This window comes from Musca domestica, unplaced genomic scaffold, assembly GCF_030504385.1.
Source record: "Musca domestica strain aabys unplaced genomic scaffold, Musca_domestica.polishedcontigs.V.1.1 2, whole genome shotgun sequence".
Classification (NCBI taxonomy): Eukaryota; Metazoa; Arthropoda; class Insecta; order Diptera; family Muscidae; genus Musca; species Musca domestica.
Genome location: NW_026712249.1, coordinates 39,907,701 through 39,926,679, shown reverse-complemented (window position 1 = coordinate 39,926,679; position 18,979 = coordinate 39,907,701). Strand labels below are relative to the sequence as shown.

The following is an 18,979-nucleotide window of genomic DNA, read 5'->3' as shown; positions in this document are numbered from 1 at the left end:
CAGCGCACAATGACCACCAAAAGCTCCGGATACCAATCCCTTGGACTATTGTGTCTGGAGTATTTTGGAAAGCAAGGTTGACATTAAAAAATACCGACGTGTGCATCACCTCAAGCAAGCGCTTCGCCGAGAATGGGCAGCGTATGACGGTTTCATTGGCCGTTTGAAGGCCATAATTCGTGCCAAACGTAACCAATTGTAACAAATCTAAACCTATTCTAAAATTTGGTGATATTTCCGACATTTTATTGCTTTCATTAAAAAAAAAAAAAAAAAAAAAAAAAAACAAATTAAAAAGAAATGTAAAAATTATGGCGTTTCACTTTGTTGCAGTGTTTTTATCTCACCCTGTATATCTTTCAAATTAATTGTGCACCAATTAGTTAACGTTAGTCCGGATTAAATGTATTTTGGCACATATGAACGGACTTGCACAAAGTGTATCCAATTTGGTGAAAATCGGTTAAGGTGTAGGTTGTGGGCTGTAGAGCAACAGCAAAATCAGGATTTTTTTTCTGTTTTTGGCCCATTTCAACCCCTTAATGTTTTTCGATCATCTCCAAAAAAATAGGCTCCTATTCTGTCTATCAGCCTAAAATTCTAAGACGATTTAGCCCTGTCCGAATTATGAAAGGAAGTTTAAATTGTGCAGAGATTAGTATTTTATCCGTAAGTTCGAAGATTGACTATATCGTTCCATGATATTGTATAGCCTCTTTATAATGGTACCTCCCGAAATTCTGTATTTTGATTACTTTAGCCAAATTTTCCAATGAAATTGTCTAAAAACCATACAAGAAGTTCCTTCTAATATTTTACCCCCTGAAGGAGAATTGTGTATGTAGTGCCACGAGATCGTATAGCCCCCATACATCGGTTCCCCCGATATTCGGTATTTCGATGATTTCCTCGATTGTTTGACCGGAATTCTTTAAAATTTCGGATTTAAAGTTCGTAATGGTTACTACAACCTATGACAAAAAATTGCGTATGCAGGTCCACGTCTTCGTATAACCCCCATGTTACAACAACTCCCGATATTCGGTATTTTGATTATTTTCATATTTGAAGCTTGTAATGAGTACTACAACCTAAGATTGACAATTTTCTATAGATCGGATTCGGTACTACAGTCAATGACAAAAAATTACTAATGCAGGACCACGTTTTCGTATAGCCCCCAAATAACGATTTTCCTTTTTTCGACGAAAATTTTTTTTGGACATTTTTCGAGTTCCTTCAGAATGGTGGAGGGCATGAAAAGTTCAGCCCGAACTTAGCTGCTCTTTCACTTGTTGGCTTTTTGTGATTACATGATTTTACCTTTTAAATTCTACAATGGGAAGGGGAACGTGCCACACACGTTTGAAGGAAAGCGTACACTAATTACGCAGTTTTAAGTTTAAAATTTTCGTGTGGAGGCACCCAAAAATAGCAGATCATAGGTACTCCTTTTTGCACGTGATCAAAGTGTGAAACAATCACTACTAAGCTTAAGACTTGAAAGCCTGTGTTAAGTTCCGACCAAAGTGGATATTCTCTTTCCATGAGGGTTATTATTTTCTTCAAATTTTGAGCTTATGTAGGGGAGGTGTTTACAAATATTGCCCTTCTCAAACTCCTCTTCGAACTCGAACTAAGTGCCAATTTTGGATTAAATTGAACGTTTCCTTTGAGAGTTAATGTGCTAACCTACGCAAATTTCAAAATCCATTACAAATGTCCTGAAATGAATTTCTTTCAAATATAAAAAGGGGTTATTTGGAACCTTTTTGATGAAACATACTTGTAATATTGATGTAACTAGTAAGTAGATATGACTGCTAAGAATTTTTTAAAAGCTCTCCAATTTCTGATTATGAGCTTCTAAATTCACTTTTTTCAATTATGTAATTTTACAACATCACACCTTTTAATTTTATCTTTAAGTCTTTAATTCCACCTTTCCACAAGCATTCAAAGGGCTGTCTTTTTATTCAAGTGAATGCCTAAACCGCAGACAAGTTTCACCTTGACCCACAGCTTTTACGCTTTTATGCTACGCCATGTGCCATTCTTATCACTGTTAGTTGATGTCCTCCTTTTTTTGGCCAAAAAGTTTGCAAACTAAAGGCATAAAAAGCCACTACGAAAGGATGACCAAATTCAAGCGTAGCGAATGGAACGGGTGACATTGAATTTATATGCATGTATGTAACGAAGCGATGGACAAAATACAATACGAAAAAAAACCTTAGGTATGATATGGGGGTTAATGCAGCCATTTTAGGAATACACATAAAAACGTTTACAATTCTCTGTGGAGAATGAATTGCAAAACAAAAAATTCGAAAGCCCCCCCATTGAAGACCATTGCTCGAGTGCTCTTTAGCTTGCCACAAAATTCCTCAAGAGCTTTAAAGAATATTATGCTGTTGTTGTTGCCAACTGTTTGTATTGCTACAGTTTTGTTGAGGGCATTTTGTAGCAGGTTTCCTCCGAAGTAAGGTTGTATGCATGGAAATGTGTGTCGGTGTGGTCATGCAAATTTTAATACATAAGTACATGGGCATGTGTAGAATCCCATAAAAATATACATATTTGGTTTATGAGGGTTTTTTGGAGGAAATTCATAAATATTTTTTTTTTTTTTTGTGGGGTTGCTGTACACATACAAATTTAGCATGTTTTTCGGTGCATTAGGGGCCGACGACAACAAACAAAAAATTTAATATTTATGAAAGTGTGAAAAGAGTAGTTGAAATTTAAGGAAACATGCTCCGGAGATATGTGATTTATGTCGTGGTATATCAAACATATGTACGTGGTGGTTTTATTTGCGTAAACATATGTATTATAGCCAGGGGGTGTTGCAGCTCTTCTCTTAGGGAAAGCCGTACGGTCTTCTGTGAAAAAAGATCACATGGTCTTATCTGAAGGCAACCAGGTCTTCTGTAAAAAAGGACCACCATGTATTCTGTGAAGACCCTATGTCTTCTGTGGAAGAAGACATCCAGGTCTTCCGTGGAAAAGACCATCAGATCTACTATGACAGAATACCACCAGGTCTTCCATGATAGAACCAATTATTCTATGGCAGAAGACAACCAGGTCTTCTATGAAAGAAGACCACGAGGTCTTCTATGAAAGAAGACCACGAGGTCTTCTATGAAAGAAGACCACGTGGTCTTCTATGAAAGAAGACCACGAGGTCTTCTATGAAAGAAGACCACGAGGTCTTCTATGAAAGAAGACCACGAGGTCTTCTATGGAAGAAGACCACAAGATCTTCTATGGAAAAAGACCACCAGGTCCTCTATGGAAGAAGACCACCAGGCCTTCTATGGAAGAAGACCACCTGGTCTTCGGTTGAAGGGACCACCTGATCCTGGGTGGCAGAAGATCACCTAATCTTCTAAGGAAGAAGCAGCAGGTCGTCTGTGGCAAAAGACAACCAGGTCTTCCATTGAAGAAGTCTTTTATTGAAGAAGAAGACCACAAGGTCTTCTATTGAAGATGGAGACCACCAGGTCTTCTATTGAAGAAGAAGACCACCAGGTCTTCAGGTCTTCTATTGATGAAGACCACCAGGTCTTCTATGGAAGAGGACTACCAGGTCTTCTACAGCCGAAGACCACAATGTCTTTTATGGCAGAAGACCACCAGGTGTTCTATGAAAGAAGACCACGAGGTCTTCTAAGAAAGAAGACCACCAGGTCTTCTATGAAAGAAGACCACGAGGTCTTCTATGAAAGAAGACCACGAGGTCTTCTATGGGAGAAGACCACGAGGTCTTCTATGAAAGAAGACCACGAGGTCTTCTATGGGAGAAGACCACCAGTCCTTCTATGGAAGAAGAGCACCAGGTCTTCTATGGGAGAAGACCACCAGGCCTTCTATGGAAGAAGAACACCAGGTCTTCTAAGAAAGAAGACAACCAGGTCTTCTATGGAAGAAGACAACCAGGTCTTCTATGGAAGAAACAACCTGGTCTTCAATGGGAGCAGACCACCAAGACTTCTATGGAAAAAGACCACCAGGTCTTCAATGGGAGAAGACCACCAGGCCTTCTATGGAAGAAGACCACAAGATCTTCTATGGAAAAAGACCACCAGGTCCTCTATGGAAGAAGACCACCAGGCCTTCTATGGAAGAAGACCACCTGGTCTTCGGTTGAAGGGACCACCTGATCCTGGGTGGCAGAAGATCACCTAATCTTCTAAGGAAGAAGCAGCAGGTCGTCTGTGGCAAAAGACAACCAGGTCTTCCATTGAAGAAGTCTTTTATTGAAGAAGAAGACCACAAGGTCTTCAGGTCTTCTATTGATGAAGACCACCAGGTCTTCTATGGAAGAGGACTACCAGGTCTTCTACAGCCGAAGACCACAATGTCTTTTATGGCAGAAGACCACCAGGTGTTCTATGGAGGAGGAAAACGGCAAGGTCTTCTATTGCAAAAGGCACAAGACCACATGGTTATCAGCAAAAAAAAAAAAAAAAAAAAAAACACCAGGTCTTCTATGGCAGAAGACCACCAGGTCTTCTATGGCAGAAGACTACCAGGTCTTCAATAGCAGACGACCACCAGGTCTTCTTTGAATACAACCAGGTCTTATTTGAAGACCACAAGGTCTTCTGGCGCTCCCATGAAAGAAGACCTTCACGATTTTTTATAAAAACGTATCTCCTAGTCATTTTACACCAATTACCTCTCTGCCTTCAACTAAACATATCATCTCCATTCCCAAATTTATTACACTCACATTACACTGCCGACTTGCAAAACCGCCTAAACACAAGTTCATTGTAAGCGAATTTATTCAAGACATTTCAGCGCTAAACTATTTCACAATAATTGTATGTGCTTCTAATTTGCTTCTATTGTTCTGCCTGCCACGGAAATTAATTATAGTTCAGAATTCCATTCTCCTCCTACATCATTATGCCGCCGACCACATCTCGACATGAACTATTTGTTTGGATTTATTCGCGAGCGTGTGCACACACACACACACACACTAAGTTTTCTGATACAAACAAGCGGAAAATTGTGCAAAATGAAAATATGAGGAGCTAATAAAAAAAATACCCGAAAAATGAATTTTTAATGATGTCAGAGTGAAAAATGCGCAACGAAAAGTGTTTTCGTAGACATTGTTTTCGAGGGAGTACATAAACACACACACGGATGTATAAAAATTATTTTAGAACAAAATGTGCAACGTGATGCAACAGTCATTGTTGTTGTTTGGGTGGTAAATTTTCAAGTTTAAAATAAAATAATGAAATATCGGGTTTTCCAAATACCCTACATCAAATCATATGAGAAAATATGTGTGACTTTTTAAAAGATCAAATAAAACCAAACCAAATAAAAATAAATTATATAATGAAAAATATGATAATAGCATCAATATTTTTGATTTACACTTGAAAACATCTAATAAAACCAAATTCCCGCAAAAATGTTTATAAAATTCTCCATTGTATCTCTAATTGTCAATTAAAAATATGTTAATAAGAGGTAACAGGATCGAAAAAGTCTTTCAGTGCCAGTGTTTAAAAATCAGCCTGTCATTGTCCCACTCCTAAAATTCATTGATAGTCCTAAAATGAATAATAAATAAATAAAAAATAAAATTTGTTGTATTTAAAAAGTACCCAGAAAAAGACTGTTTCAAAGTTCTTAGATACACAAAATCGACAGTTATTGTCTTAAAAAAATAAGTAAAATAAATAAAAAACTTAACTGTATTTCCTCTAAGAGTCCGTGAAAAAAATCGACAGGGTATTTTTTTTATGTACACACATAAATAAGGTTTAAAATATTTAAGCCCATTTCTTAGAAAATATTCGCCTTCTCTTAATGTCTATAAAAATATGAAATCAGAAATTTTACGATATACAAGGTTAGGTTACATCGAAAGAGAAAATGAGAATAATTTTGACATAAGTATTGGTCCTCTATACACTGATATTAAACAATTTTTTAAAAAAAAAATTTAAAACAATTTTTTAATTCTTTGTACAAAATTTCGACCATTAGTGTTGGGGGAACCAAAACTATAGTTTCTCAAAACCTTTTATTGTCACACCTTACCTTGTTCTAAGACAAATATTTATATCGACGAGGTATTGACTACCTAGATTTTTTATGAGGCATGGAGATTTGTGTGTTGATGTAAATGTTGCTCAGCTTCGAGCTCGATATATCTTTGACGCAATTATCATGACGCAAATACAGGGTGAGATAAAAAAAAACTATAATAAAGTCAATCGTCATAATTTTTACATTTTTTTAATTTTATTGAATTATATTGAATGAATGCAAAAATTGTTGGAAATAGCATCAAATTTTAGAATAAGTTTAGAATTGATCACCTTTGGCACGAATTATGACCTTCAAACGTCCAATGAAACCGTCACACGCTGCCCGAATGTTGCTCTGCGGTGTTTTGGCCCATTGCCGGCAAAGCGCTTGCTTGAGTCTGCGGCCAAAATATTTGCGTGCGCAAGTATTTAATACACCCTCCAGAATATTTTCGCGATAATATTCGGCATTTATTATGATGCCACGATCGATTAATACGGTTTCCTAGAGAGAAATAAATACCTCAGTCTACACTGAGGCCTCAAATTTTTTTCTAATGGCCTCTGTCTACACTGAGACATCGATTTTTTTTTCTAAAGAAAAAAATGCCTCAGTCTACACTGAGGCCTCGATTTTTTTCTAGAGAAAAAATGCTCCTCAATCTACACTGAGGCCTCGATTTTTTTTTTCAATTGAAAAAAAAATATGTTTGAGTGTACACTGCAACATACGGCCCACACCATCACCATGCCCGGCGCGTGATTTCTGGTGGCCAACCGAAGGTGTACATTTTCAGGTGACCTCTTTGGCAAATAAACACGATCATTTTGTTTGTCTACAAACTGCTGGACAACGAATGTTTTCCCATCGGAGAAAACCAAATTCGGCAGTTCACCACTTTCTGTCAAACGAAGCAACTCTTTAGCTCTTTTGGGTCTATTTTCTTTCTGTTGCGGTGAAAGATCTTGCACTTTTTGGAATTTTAATGGCTTTATCCAGAGCTTTTCAATATTTGCCGAATGGAATATTGCGATATGTTCAACTCACGAGCCATTTTGCGGCCACTGTCGCTTGTTTACATTTCGAACCATTTCTGCTGATTTTACTGTTTTCTTCCGTTCACTTCCTTGACGTCGGGCTACGTTACCAGTATCACAGTAACGAGCGATGGTACGCGACACAAAACACACATTTAAATGCTGGAGTGCTCTAACGATAGCCACTTGTGGTTTTCCAGCCAAATATAAAAAAAATTGCACTATGACGCATGAATTCCATCAAGAATAATTTTTTTTCTGGAAAATTCTCACCAAAATGCTTTTGTACGCTTGTAAACAACAGAATGAGCTGTCACTGGAATAATTTTAAAAACTGTCGGATGAGTGGCTTAGAAACGACAGCAGTCTGAAGTTGGTTGCAGTTTTTTCATCTCACCCTGTATATGGGAGCTATGGCTGTATCTGAACCAATTTTCTCCAAATCTGAAGTACCTGTTTCTAGGCCGAATTCGGTCAGAGGTGCCACAATTCAATTCCACTTTGACTGATTTTAGTCATTTGGTTCACAATAAACTTGAAATCGAGTAAAGGTGTATATGGGAGCTATATTCAAATCTGATCCGATCTTGATTGTCAGAAAATTCGGCAGAGGTATTTCTGGCCTGCATCTAATATTTGGTACCAAATATCATTCTTTAGAGTGCATCGCTGACTGAGTTCAGTCGGATGTCCCAAAATTCAGGTCATTTGGACTTATATTGGACATTTGGTGTACAATTAACCCCAGATCTATTGAAGATATATATGGGAGCTATATCTAAATTTGGACCGATTCCCACCTATTTCAATGGGGTTCGTCTTTGGGCCAAACAAATTTCATCTCAATTGGATAATAAAATCGACCTGCATTTTGTACACACAAAAATATATGGACAGACGGACGGACAGACATGTTACAAACAAATGCACAAATGCATAATACCCTTACAAATATGTGGTGTAGGGTAGTAATAATAAAATGGCTGAATGGGTTTCAACCATTTGTATGAAAAATATTTCCGTCTTCTATCTAGTTGTCTATTATAGTCATTACGAGATGAAAACGAAAGAAGCGTTTAATTTATCCTGGAAAAACAGGCCAGTCGTCCCCATCCCTCTATATAATTGTATGTCTTTGTATTATAAATCTGGCTCTTACCATATCATCCAATTTCTTTTTAATGTAGGTCATTCTCTAGTCATTATTCACCCAATTGCCTTTTCACTTATTTGGCTTCGTAATTACCTCAGACGTAATACTTATTTTATATTGTTCGTGGTAGTTGATAAATTTGCGCCATTTTGATCTCTTAAATAATGCATTTTTCAATTTCTTTCGTATTCTACTTGTCCCGTCTGTGGGAGCACATGTGCAGTGTGTATATTTTGTAATTACCAGGAAATGAGTCTATTATTGCTGATGAATATGGCTCATTATGCGATGATAGAGAAAATGCGAACAAGGACAGGGAACACGAAAGACGAAGTAGATTTAGTAAAATTGGGAAGCATGAAAACATTTGAGGGGCAGGGAGGGGAAGATATTTTTTTCCAATTAGAAATCAGCAATTTGCTTTGTTAGGATTTAATATTAGGTTAAAGATTATCTCAAACACCTCTCTAATAGATTTAATTCCTAAGCCACTCGTCCAGCAGCTGTTAAAAATATTCCAGTGACAGCTCAGCCCGACGTCAAGGAAGTGAACGGATGGAAAACAGCAACATAAGCAGAAATGATTCGAAAGTAAAGAAGCGACTTGATCGAAACCAGCGTCGCAGTGCCCGAAAAATGGCTCGTGAGCTGAACATATTGCAATATTCCATTCGGCAAATATTGAACAACTTAAGAAGCAGTAAGTTCGGCCGGGCCGAACTTTGAATACCCTCCACCATTTGGAACGAATTTGGAAATTTTCAAAAAATAAAAAAAATAAAATCTTTAAAAAATTCTGTTAAAATTTTAAAAATACCGAATATAGCCGTTATATTGGGGTCTATACGACGTGGACCTACATAGGTATTGCTTGTCATAAGTCATTACCATATTCAAATTCGAAACTTGAAATAAACGGTGAATAATGTAGCTAAAATCATCAAAATATCGTATATAGGGAGGTACCGTTATATCGGAGCTATGCGAAGACCTGGACCAGCATAGACAATTTTCTGTCATAGGCTGTAGCATCCATTACGAAGTTCAAATATGACATCTCAAACAATTTCGGTGGGTATTGTATCTAAACTCGTCTAAAAATACAGAATGACAGGATACTGTCTATGCATATATAGACAGTATCCTGTCATTCTGTCACATTACGAATTCTAAATACGTAATTTGAAACAATGACGATATCATCAAAATACCGAATATTGGTAGGTACCGCTGTATGGGGGCTATACGAAGACGTGGACCTGCACAGACAATTTTCTGTATACGGCTGTAGTATCCACTACGAACTTCAAATACCACATTTGAAACAATTCCGGTGAATAATGTCGCTAAAATCATCAAAATATCGAATATCGGAGGGTACCGTTATATAGGTGCTATACAAAGATGTGGACCTGCACCGACAATTTTCTGGCATAGGCTGTAGTATCCATTACGAACTTCGAATACCAATTATGAAATAATTCCGGTAAATAATGTCGCAAAAATCATCAAAATACCGAATATCAGGGGGTACCGTTATATGGGGGCTATACGGAAACGTGGACCTACATCACCCATTTTCAGTGCCAAAAGTCCTGCAGACTAATACATATTTGGGTAAAATTATCGTGTTTACTTGCCAAAGAGGTCAGCTGAAAATGTGCACCTTAGGTTGGCCACCAAAGCTCAAGCGCCGGCCATGGTGATGGTGTGGGCCGCCATAACAGCCGATGGCCGCTCTCCGCTCGTATTAATCGACCGTGACATCAAAATAAATGCCGAATATTTTGGCGAAAATATTCTGGAGGGTGTATTAAAGCCTTGGGCACGCAAACATTTTGGCCGCAGACCTTGAACATTCCAACAGGACTCAGCACTATCGCACTCAGCACGTGCCACCCAAGAATGGTTACAAAATGAGTTTCCTCGCTTCATTTCCAGCGCACAATGGCCACCAAAATCTCCAGATACCAATCCGTTGAACTATTGTGTCTGAAGCAAGGTTGGCACAAAAAAATACCAAAGTGTCGATCAACTCAAGCAAGCGCTTCGTCGGGAATGGGCCAAAATGCAGCAGAGCAACATTCGGGCAGCGTATGACGGTTTCATTTGCTGGTTGAAGGCCATAATTCATGCCAAAGGTGACCAATTCGAACAAATCTAAATTTATTCTAAAATTTAATGCTATTTCCGAAATTCTTCGTTTTCATTCAATAAAATTTAAAAAAAAAATGTAAAAATTATGGCGTTTGACCTTTTTGTAGTTTTTTTTATCTCGCCCTGTATTTCCTCTCTAGTCATATGGTTGATGGTATAAAAATGGAAAATTAAAAGGTAATGCCTACAGGAGCTATTTTCTTTTAAGAGTATTTTTTGAAAATGAAAATCATTACAAGGTATTACAGAATAAAATGTATCAATACTCGAACTTTGTTCGAGAACTTATTCCGAAAATTAAATGTGTAACCTTTCCCAAAGATTTAAATTTCCCTCCCATTGTCCATCTGGGGGTTATTGTTTAATAATACCTACTTAGCTGTAATCCGCTTGAAAAAAAATAACAATACGTTTCAACATTATAACCAATTACATGATTACCTTGTTGCAGCAACTACCTTCGTTGTTAATTCAAACGAATTATAAGTAATACATACCAATAACAATAGCAACCAGTCATAACAATAACAATAACAACAACGCAACAAATTCTATGCCCTGCCATGCCCACGGCAATTACAATTACAGTAAACGAAACAGAAAATCTTAGGCATTTTTCTCAAAAAGGAAAATATTTTCTCAAGGCAAGGCATATCTGCTGTCCGGATTCCCAGTCATTCATTTCATTCATTTCATTCATCCTCCATTCATCCTCCGCTTGGCAACAGAAACAAAATGTCAGTTACAATTACAACGTCAACATTTCGCATTGATAGCCGGTGTCTGTTGGAGACAGGCCAACTACAACTACTGCTCAGCGTGAATGTCAGGGAAACATCCTCACTTAATGTTGATAAAGATTTATGTAACAATACCAACAAAAGCAATAATACGACAACAACAACAACAAAAACAACAGTAACCATAAGAAAACTTTTATCCCTGACAACAAAACTAACAACATCGACCGACACCCACATAAATTACTTTGGCATCCGTTTTAGTGCCAAACAAAGGGATATAAAACAAACATTAATGGAGAAAGGTGGAAATGAGAGAGAAAGAGGGGAAAACGGTATCAAATTACAGGTTCTCACATTAAAAAGTATTTAAAGAAAATTGCCAGATATTACGATGGGGTCGAAATTCGTTTAAATTTGTATAACCTTTATATGGTGTGAATGTGAGGGGAGGTGGTTTCAATTATCACTTGATTTTTATACCCTGCACCATAGTATGGAGGGTATATTAAGATTGCCATTCTGTTTGTAACACTTCGAAATATACATTTTAGATCCCACAAAGTATATATATCATTGATCAGCATAAAATTCTATGTCTATGTAAGTTGATAAAAAAGTATATTATGTCCGCAGGACTTTTGGTATTGAAAATGGGCCATGTAGGCCCACGTCTTCGTATAGCCCCCATATAACGGTACCTCCCGATATTCGGTATTTTGATGATCTTAGCGACATTATTCACCGGAATTATTTCAAATTTAGTATTTGAAGTTCGTAATGAATACTACAGCCTATGACAAAAAATTGTCTGTGCAGGACCACGTCTTCGTATAGCCCCCTATATAACGGTAACCTCCTTATATTCGGTATTTCGATGATATTAGCGACATTATTTACCTGAATTGTTTAAAATTTCGCATTTGAAGTTCGTAATGGATATTACAGCCTGTGACAGAAAATTGTTCGTACAGGTCCACGTCTTCGTATAGCCCCCATATAACGGTTCCCCCCTGATATTCGGTATTTTGATGATTTTAGCGACATTATTTACCGGAATTATTTCAAGTTTTGTATTTGAAGTTCGTAATGGATACTACAGCCTATGCCAGAAAATTGTCTGTGCAGGCTTATGACAAAAGTTGCGTATGCAGGTCCACGTCGTCATATAGACCCTAATATAGGGCTATATTCAGTATTTTTAAAATGAGAATTTTTTATGGATTTTATTTTTTTGAAAATTGCCAAATTTTGTACCAACTAGTGGAGGGTATTCAAAGTTCGGCCCGGCCGAACTTATAGATTTTTTACTTGTTAAATGTAAAATATAGGATTTTTTGAGAATAAAATGTTATCCGAATGTTATCCAAAAATATTGGATTTTGAAATGATTTTAAATAAACCCATAAAAGTTGATATTGTTGATTTGTAAGGTATTCTTGTATGATTTTCTTTAATGACTTTAAAGACTTAAAATGATGGAATTTTCCAAATATTTTCTCATTACCCAAGAGAGGTAAATCGAGTCTACTTGAAGATTTTTTTGCAGGTTTTTAAAGAACAATTTTCGTTACCCAATAAAGGCATAACTAAGAATTTTTGGAAATAATTGTTCTTAATGCGATTTAATCTTAGAGTTTAAAATAATACTTTTATACCCTCTACCTTAGAAAGGAGGATATATATTAAATTTGTCATTCCGTTTGTAACACCACTAAATATTCGTCATAGACCCCATACAGAATATATACTCATGATCAGCATACAATTCTAAGTTGATTTAACGAAATCCGGCTAGGATAGCCCCCATGTAACGGTTTGATGTTTCTAGCCACATTATCCCACCTTTTTGTTAAAAAATGTGTATTTGTAGTTCGTTGTGGGTTCTAGCTCCTGTGGCGGAACTTTGTGTATATAGGTCCAATACCGCTATTCGGTATTTTAATGGTTCAATCCACACTTTTCTATGGATTTCATAAAAATAGGTATTTGTGGTTCGTAATGGGGTCTAGATCTGGTGGCAGAACATTGAATATCTAGATCTACGTTTTCCTATAGCGCACATATAACGGTTCCATCGGATTCCAGATTCCATATTTAATATTTTGACGATTTAAGCCACATTTTCTAATAGATTTATCCACGAAATTATGTAAAATTTGGTATTAAAGAATCGCAACAGATTACAATCGTTGTGGTATAAAATTGTCCATATTGGCTCCGGTTTTAGTATGGTCCCCATATAATGGCTCCATTCATTCTCCTACCGATCTTACTGGAGTTTGTAGTTGAAAGTGGAACACTTTGAATCCAGATACTTTTGCATAACAATTTTTTCTTTACCCAATGGTGGAGGACCTTAGAAGTTCGGCCTAGCCAAACTTAATATCGTTTTGCTTGTTTTATTATCCAATCTATATACAGGGTGAGATGAAAAAACTGCAAACTACTTCAGACTGCTGTCATTTATAAGCCACTCGTCCGATTCTTTACAAGCGTGCAAAAGCATTTTGGTAAGAATTTCTTAGAAAAAAAGTTATTCGTGATGGAATTAATGCGTGATAGTTGAAGGAGTTTCAAACGGAATGACAAAGGTAATATGCCCTCCATATAATTGCGGAGGGTATACAAATAAAACGGTTAAGTTGCTTTCAAAAATATATAAAAAAAAAAAAACTCCCGACAAAGAAATTTAATTTTTATTCTCCAACTCTTTCATCCTCACTTTAAGACCTCAATAATTGTCTACCCACACATCACACATTCCTATCGGTTAATTGTTAAAATAAAATTCCGCTGCATGTTTCCTTTTCACCACGCGCTCACTCAATATTGACAGCTTTGCTCTGTTGTTAATCGCTTTTGGGTTAATTATCAAAGAGGAAACACAGCGCGACATAAATCAAAGAGAGAACGTTCCAAACAAAAACTAATTAAAACTTAATCCCATCCTTTTTTTGCGTTGCCTTTGCACGGCTTTCTCTGCTTAAAAGCATTATAAAATGTACAAACCAAAGAAATAAAAAGAAAAAAAATTAATAGAACAGAAAAAGAAAAAAAAAAAAAAAAAAACAACGAGGCACAAACAAATTAATGCCAAAAGCTCAAAGAACGGCGAACATTTGAAGGCGACTAAAATGAAAAGAAAAAAAACGAAACACAGAAAAACAGAACTGTAGAACGTGTCAGGGCTTAAAAAGAAGGAAGAAACTCAAACGCAAACATAAAGCATAGAATAGTTCCTTTTGTTGGTGATTGCGTGTTACAAAGCAATTTGTTGCAAATGCCGACAATTTTCTCATATCCGGTTAACAGTCTTCTCTGTTCTTTCTCTTCTTCTTTTACAAATGTTGGCCCAGAGTCACGCACCGCAATCGTCAGGAAAAGTGATGTTCTTCGGTTTTTTTTCTTTTGAAAATAAGTTGCTAAACAATCAACTTGCCCCACCAAAAATTAAGCTATCAATTCGAAATCTACAAATTTGACGCTTGTCATTTGACTTCTGACGAAGAGGAAAAAGAAACTAAAATAGAATTTGAGAAGGTGAGAAATAACATTTCAATTTATTGCCAGTGGGCTTGTCCTCTGTATTAATTGCATACTTAGGATTGGATGACATTTCATTTCGTTTTCGGGGAAATGTTTTCAAGTGGTGACCATGAAAAATTAACAAAAAAAAAAAAAAAAAAGAAAAAACTAAAAAAACATTGAGTTCGGCCGGGTCAAACTTTTAATATCCTCCACCTTAGGGTAAAGGAAACATTAGAAGAAATGTGGCAAAAACCATTAAAATGCCGAATATCGGAAGGTATCGTTATATGGGGGCTATACCAAATCGTGGACCTACACATGCAATGTTTCGCCAACGGAGCTAGAACCCATTATGACCTACAAATACCAATTTTCAGACAAATACGTGAAAAAATGTGGCAAAAAGCAGCAAATTACCAAATATCGGGAGGTACCGTTATATGGGGGTTATACCAAAACGTGGACCTATAATTACAATGACACACACGAACTGGGACCCATTATGATCTACAACTACCAATTTTCAGAGAAATTCGTAAAAAATGTGTCAAAAATCATCAAAAACCCGAATATTGGGAGGTACCGTTATATGGGGGCTATACCAAATCGTGGACCCATACATGCAATGTTTCGCTACCGGAGCTGGAACCCATTATGACCAACAAATACCAATTAATAGACTAATCCGTGAAAAAATGTGGCAAAAAAATTAAAATACCGAATATCGGGAGATACCTTTATATGGGGGCTATACCAAAACGTAGACCTATACATGCAATGTTTTGCCACACGTACAGGGACCCGTTATGACCTACAATTACCAATTTTCAGACAAATCCGTGAAAAAAATGTGGCATAAATCATCAAAATACCGAATGTCGGGAGGTACCGTTATATGGGGACTATAACAGAACGTGGACCGTTGTATCCAACCATCCTAGACACAATACAAATTGCTCTGCTAAATTTTGGCGCTCTACGTCAAATAGTGTGGGCTGTATCGTGATTTCAACAGACAGACGGACAGACAGACGGACATCGTTAAATCGACTTAGAATTTTATGCTGATTATGAATATATATACATTATGGGGTCTACGACGAATATTTAGACATGTTACAAACGGAATGACAAAGTTAATATACCCTCCTTTCCAAGGTGGAGGGTATAAAAATAAGGTGGTCACGACTACCTTAATGAAACATAGTAGCCCTGAAGTGATTTTTTTATTGTCAGAGGAAAAAATATGTTTACATCCAGTCTGTACGGAAAATCACACACATAATTGAAGAGATTGTTAGGGAGAAAGAGTTGATGTTCAATGTCGAAGTCAAATTTGTAATTATTTAGCTCTATTTGATATTAGTCCTACTCGTCCCGTATTTGTTTTCAAGTTTTGCCTCATCCAGCCAGATTTAATTAAAACTGTGATATGACCAGATTTATTTACACATTTATTTTAAAAATTTTAATTGGTTTTGGATATTTTACCCCCCAATGTTGACTGCTGTTTCTAATTATTTACGAAATCAATATTTCGGTGCAGTTGTAGTGGCTTTGTTTAAAATAAAAAGGGTGTTCAACAAAGAAATTATGAAAATTAAAATATTAAAAAATAATAAAAAATATGTTAGAATATCTTCTTCAGCTCGTACATATCATCTATAGGCAGAACGTATATTCCATTGATATTCTAAGGCAGGCATGCATTCTAATTCAAATTTGGCTTCAACTAGAAGTTAAAGCAATTAATAATATTAACCAATTCGTATCTGACCTAAGACTGATATAAATATTCCTGTAATTTATATAAGATTTTTTGGAAAATGTGAAAATATGCGTGAGATAACAGATATAGCGGACCGAAGTATTTCATTTCTATAAATCATCTAATACAAGTTTGAAGGAAATCGAACATTAATATCCAGTTCTATGCGAAATCATAAATTCCGATAAACTACATATTCATATCAGATTTCTGGTTGAGAGAAATATTTAGATATAGAAAGTTGTAAAGATTTGCCATCTTGTTCCGCAAGTTATGACAGATATAAGTATTAGAAATTGTGGTCGCTTGTGGGCAAGGCATCAGAAGGGGATGACAGATGTAAATCATCTTCACAACATATTTTATGTTAGCAAAAATGTATGCATGTAAGAAATTTGAGGAGAGGTATGGATGAATTTGGATGCCTATTTCGCTTTCTTTGAGCGCTCTGTTTTTCAAAATCTTAAACCCAATGTGGGAGAGGTACCAGGAGAAATGGTGCGATCTCTACCATCGTTATAACAGATCTTGTGTTGATGGAAATATTGAGATTTATCAAGTCTAAAAGGAATCGGAAGTTACTTCGCGTTTTATAAGCTTCATGGATACTCAAAATTTTGACCCTTTGTGGTGGAGGTACCAGAAGAAATGGACCGATATATCTCATCTTCACACGAGACCTTGGACTAATTAAAATATTGTTATGTGTGTAATTTTAAGAGAACCAGATGCATTTTTGATCATTTTGGTTATTCAAAATTTTGACCCTTTGTGGTCGAGGTACCAATCTGTACCATCTTTATAACAGATCTTGTGTTGATGGAAATATTGATATGTGCCAAGTTTGAATGGAATCGGACCGATATATTACATCTTATACCCAGACCTTGGTTTAATAAAAATATTGGGATGTGCGAAATTTTAAGAAAATCAGACTTTTACATTACATTAGGTCCTTGACAAATATGCGGATAGGCAACGTGGTAGCAAAATCGGATTATTCGTTCTCTTTCTGTGCAGTAAATTATCTTCTTTGAATTTTTTGATGATTTTAGCGACATTATTCTCCTAAATTGTTTCAACTTTGGTATTTGAAGTTCGTAATGAATACTACAGCCTATGACAGAAAATTGTCTGTGCAGGTCCACGTTTTCGTATAGACCGCAATATAACGGTGACTTCCTGTATTTGGTGTTTTTAAGATTTTAACAGAATTCCTAACGGCTTATGTTTTTGAAAATTTTCAAATTCGTTCCAAATGGTGTAGGGTATTCAAAATTCGGTCCGGCCGAAGTAACATGTTTTTATTTGTTCCAATTTGATTTACAATATTGAACTGTACATTTTTTTGAAGTTTCGAAAGATGTTCGCAAAATATTTCAACAAAAAATTATAGGTCTTGCAGTCGCCTTACATTTCCCAACCAAACTACAGGTGGAGATGAAAAAAACTGCAACCAACTTCAGACTGCTGTCATTTCTAAGCCACTCGTCCGACAGCTGTTAAAATTATTCCAGTGACAGTTCATTATATTGTTTACAAGCGTACAAAAGCGTTATTGGTGAGAATTTTCCAGAAAAAAAGTTATTCGTGATGGAATTCGAGCGTGATAGTGTGATTTCTTTATATATGGCTGAAAAAAAAAAAACAAAAAAAAAATCTTTTGTGTCTCGTACATTCGCTCGTAGCCCGACGTCAATGAAGTGGACGGAAGAAAACAGCAACATCAGCAGAAATGGTTCGAAAAGTAAAGAAGCGACTTGATCGAAGCTCGCGTCGCAGTGGCCGAAAATGGCTCGTGAGCTGAATATATCGCAATATTCCATTCGGCAAATATTGAGCTCGGGATAAAGCCATTGAAATTCCAAAAAGTGCAAGAACTTACACCGCAACAGAAAGAAAATAGACTCTAAAGAGCTAAAGAGTTGCTTCGCTTGGCCGAAAGTGGTGAACTGCCGAATTTGGTTTTCGATGAGAAAACATTCGTTGTCCAGCAGTTTGTAAATAAACAAAATGATCGTGTTTACTTGCCAAAGAGATCAGCTGAAAATTTTGTTGGCCACCAGAACTCAAGCGCGGGCCATGTGATGGTATGGGCCGCCATAACAGCCGATGGTCGCTCTCCGCTCGTATTCATCGACCGTGGCATCAGAATAAATACCGAATATTACCGCGAAAATATTCTGGAGGGTGTATTAAAGCCTTGGGCACGCAAACATTATGGACTTTCCAACAGGACTCAGCACCATCGCACTCAGCACGCACAACCCAATTTATACATTTAATTTATATTTCCTAACTAACAAATTTAGTTTATATTTCGTAACTGTTCGTGTCTAGAATCGAGATATGGAACTGGAAATGAGTACTAAATTATACGAATGCACCGAACGGTATTAAATTTGGTATTGGGTGAAGCGGTAGAGATCAAATTCTTTAGTTTGATATTTATATTACTGATGGTGTCTCTGTTTGAAATTTCGCGGTGGTTGGGAAATGCGTGCCATATTTGTATGAAAAGTAT

The 18,979-nt window shown here is 36.5% G+C and overlaps 1 protein-coding gene across 2 annotated transcripts in view; it reads right to left on the bottom strand.

Moving 5' to 3' along the window:
- Positions 1-18,979, bottom strand: part of LOC101900210 (venom dipeptidyl peptidase 4) — a 474,529-nt gene that overhangs the window by 288,387 nt on the left and 167,163 nt on the right. The gene's annotated exons all lie outside the window — the stretch shown is intronic.